Below are 3,506 nucleotides of genomic sequence, written 5' to 3'. Positions count from 1 at the left end.
CTCGTTTTTTTTTTGCCTTTTATGGAAATTAGTGAAGGCATCGCATCAAAGGTGCGCACCTCGCTGCCCACCTTGGTGTGCTCCGAGGTGCCCACCACGGTGCGCAACGCCGGTGCGAACCCGGGAGCGCCCCGATGTGTGCTCCAAGGTGCGGCGTGCACGAAGTCGGACCCCGGTTTGCCCCGGGTGCGCACCTCGCGTGCACCTTGGTGCGCACACCTTGGCTGGGTTGCGCGGCCTGGTGGGCACCATGGTGCGCACCAAGGAGCGCTCCGAAGTGTGCTCCAAGGTGCGGCGTGCACGAAGTCGGAGCCCGGTTTGCCCCGGGTACGCACCTTCGCCGGGGTGGGCACCTCGGCTGGGTTGCGCGCCCTGGTGCGCACCAAGGAGCGCTCCGAAGTGTGCTCCAAGGTGCGGCGTGCACGAAGTCGGAGCCCGGTTTGCCCCGGGTGCGCACCTCGCGTGCACCTTCGGCGGGGTTGCGCGCCCTGGTGGGCACCATGGTGCGCACCAAGGAGCGCTCCGAAGTGTGCTCCAAGGTGCGGCGTGCACGAAGTCGGAGCCCGGTTTGCCCCGGGTGCGCACCTCGCGTGCACCTTCGGCGGGGTTGCGCGCCCTGGTGGGCACCATGGTGCGCACCAAGGAGCGCTCCGAAGTGTGCTCCAAGGTGCGGCGTGCACGAAGTCGGAGCCCGGTTTGCCCCGGGTGCGCACCTCGCGTGCACCTTCGCCGCGGTGGGCACCATGGCGTGCACGAAGTCGGAGCCCGGTTTGCCCCGGGTGCGCACCTCGCGTGCACCTTCGCCGGGGTGGGCACCTCGGCTGGGTTGCGCGCCCTGGTGCGCACCAAGGAGCGCTCCGAAGTGTGCTCCAAGGTGCGGCGTGCACGAAGTCGGAGCCCGGTTTGCCCCGGGTGCGCACCTCGCGTGCACCTTCGCCAGGGTGGGCACCTCGGTGCGCACACCTTCTCAATGTTTTCTTGCCTTTTCTGGAAATTGGTGAAGGCAGCGCATCAAAGGTGCGCACCTCGGTGTGCTCCGAGGTGCGAACCCGAGAGCGCTCCGAGGTGCCCACGAAGTCGAAAGTCGGGTTAATTGCATTGTTTTCCCCGGGTGCGCTCCGAGGTGCGCAACATCGGCGCGCACCAAGGAGGGCTCCGAAGTGTGCTCCAAGGTGCGCACGATGGCGTGCACCTCTGGTGCGCACGATTCGGAGCTCGGTTTGACCGGGGTGCGCACACCTTGGCTGGGTTGCGCACCTTTTGTGCGCTCCAAGGTGCGCACGAAGTCGGAGCTCGGTTTGCCCCGGGTGCGCACCTTCGCCAGGGTGCGCACCTTGATGCGCACGCCTTGGCTGGGCTGCGCACCTTGGTGGGCGCCATGGTGCGCACCTTTCGTGCGCTCCAAGGTGCGCACGAAGTCGGAGCTCGGTTTGCCCCGGGTGCGCACCTTGGTGGGCGCCATGGTGCACTCCGAGGTGCCCAAGATTGGTGCGCACCAAGGAGCGCTCCGAAGTGCGCTCCAAGGTGCGCGCGAAGTCGAAAGTTGGGTTAATTGTCCGGTTTGCCTCGGGTGCGCACCTTGCGTGCACCTTCGCCAGGGTGGGCGCCTTGGTGCGCACACCTTGGCTGGGCTGCGCACACCTTGGCACCCGCGTTTCCTTCATTTTAAATTTTTTTTTTTTACAATCTCTCAAGTGGGAAATTCTATAATCTCAACTTTTTTTGCCTTTTCAGGAAACTTTTGAATGGAGCGCATCATTGGTGCGCTCCGAAGTGTGCTCCAAAGCTCTCTCCAGCTGCGTGCACCTGCCCCGGCCGCGCACCCGGCCCCGCCCAGCTTCGCTCACCTGTCCCGGGCGTCTGGTGCGGAACCTTAGAGTAAGAAACATCACCGTGCACCTTGGCCAACGTGCGCGACTCGACCGAGCGCGCACTGGCCGAGGTGCACACCGATTTCACCTGGGTGCGCGCGCAGCACCTCGGGCGCACCGGGGTGCGCGCACAACGCCCGGGTTGCACCGTGGCCTGTGTGCTCGGGGCGCCTCGGGTGCGCGCTCGGTGTCGCCCCCGCGCGCGCGGTAGTGCGGGCAGCGCACCCCGGCCCGGCCCGGCCCCGACGAGAACGCAAACGGGCAAAAGGTTTATTCAAATAGCATTGCGACGCCCGGCGAAAAACTAAAAAAGGGTGCAACACCGGGACTTCCCGGGAGGTCACCCATCCCAGTACTACTCCGGCCCAAGCGCGCTTAACTGCGGAGTTCTGATGGGATCCGGTGCACTAATGCTGGTATGATCGCACCCGTTATGAGCTTGTCGCAGTGTGTACTTAGCAAACCGCGACCCACGTGCGAATCCACCCCGGCCACCCACCCCCGTCGAGGTGCACACCCTCCCTCGCGAAGTGCGCCCCGTTCGCCAAGTGTGAGCCCTGCCCGGGTGCGCGCACCTTGCTAGGGCGTCGGGTGTGCACCCGGCCCGGCCTACGTGCGTGCACCTGGAGGGGGCGTCGTGTGCGTGCAGTGTCCCGTCTGCAACGCGGTGCCCACACACCACCTCGGGCGCAACGACCTGCGCTCACATGTGGGCCGAGTGCACCTTGGTGCATGTTCGGGGCGCCTCGGGTGCACGCTCGATCTTGCCCCGGTGCACCAAGGCGCTCGGTTTGCCCCGGGTGCGCACTTGGTGCAAGGTGGGCACCCAAAATAGGGATCAAGCACCAAAACACAAGTTTCGGGATGCAAAATGGGACCCAAGGACCACAAATGCGTTCCAAGACCCATGATGGGTCCACGAGAACAAAAATGTGTTCCGAGACTTAATAAACAAATATTGGGTTTTAGGAGAAGAAACATGCTCTGATGCCCAAAACGAGAATCGACCCCGAAAAGGCCACAGGCCAAAAGTGGGATGCGAGACAAAAAAAAATGGGACCCGAGGACCAAAATTGGGTTCCCAGGTCGAAGACAGGGCAACCGGACAAGAAACGACCTCTAAGGCTCGAAATGAGTCCCGACGACTAAAACTTGACAAGAAGCACCCATCAGGCACCCAACTCGACACCCATGGGATGCCGACCCACCCGGGCTTCCACCTAGCACACCTTGGCACCCACCCACCCTCGCACCCAACCTCGCACCCAACTTAGCACCTTTGAACCCACATTGGCACTCACCCTGACCCTGGCACCTTGGAACCCACATTGGCACTCACCTTGACCCTGGCACCCACCTTTGCACTCACCTTGGGACCCACCCTGGCTCCCACCTCGGCACCCACCCAGACACCCACCTTGGTTCCTTGGCACCCACCTTGGATCCTTGGCACCCACCCCGACACCCACCTTGGCACGCAACTTGGCTACTTGCCACCCACCTTGGCTCCTTGACGCCCACCCCGACAACCACCCCGTGACCTACCCTGGCTAGGGTTGGTGCACACCCACCCTGGTGCCCACCTTGGCACCCACCCTATGACCCACCTTGGCACGCACCTTAGTACCCACCCCG

General features: G+C 63.8%; 1 non-coding gene across 1 annotated transcript; it reads right to left on the bottom strand.

Annotated features, from left to right (window-relative positions):
- Positions 1-2,182: 2,182 nt before the first annotated feature.
- Positions 2,183-2,301, bottom strand: LOC131863573 (5S ribosomal RNA). Its single transcript, XR_009362473.1, has one exon. It is a non-coding gene; the product is annotated as a 5S ribosomal RNA (ribosomal RNA).
- Positions 2,302-3,506: the final 1,205 nt, after the last annotated feature.

The sequence above is a fragment of the Cryptomeria japonica genome, unplaced genomic scaffold, assembly GCF_030272615.1.
Source record: "Cryptomeria japonica unplaced genomic scaffold, Sugi_1.0 HiC_scaffold_65, whole genome shotgun sequence".
In the NCBI taxonomy this organism is placed as follows: Eukaryota; Viridiplantae; Streptophyta; class Pinopsida; order Cupressales; family Cupressaceae; genus Cryptomeria; species Cryptomeria japonica.
This window is presented reverse-complemented; position numbering and strand designations above follow the sequence as displayed.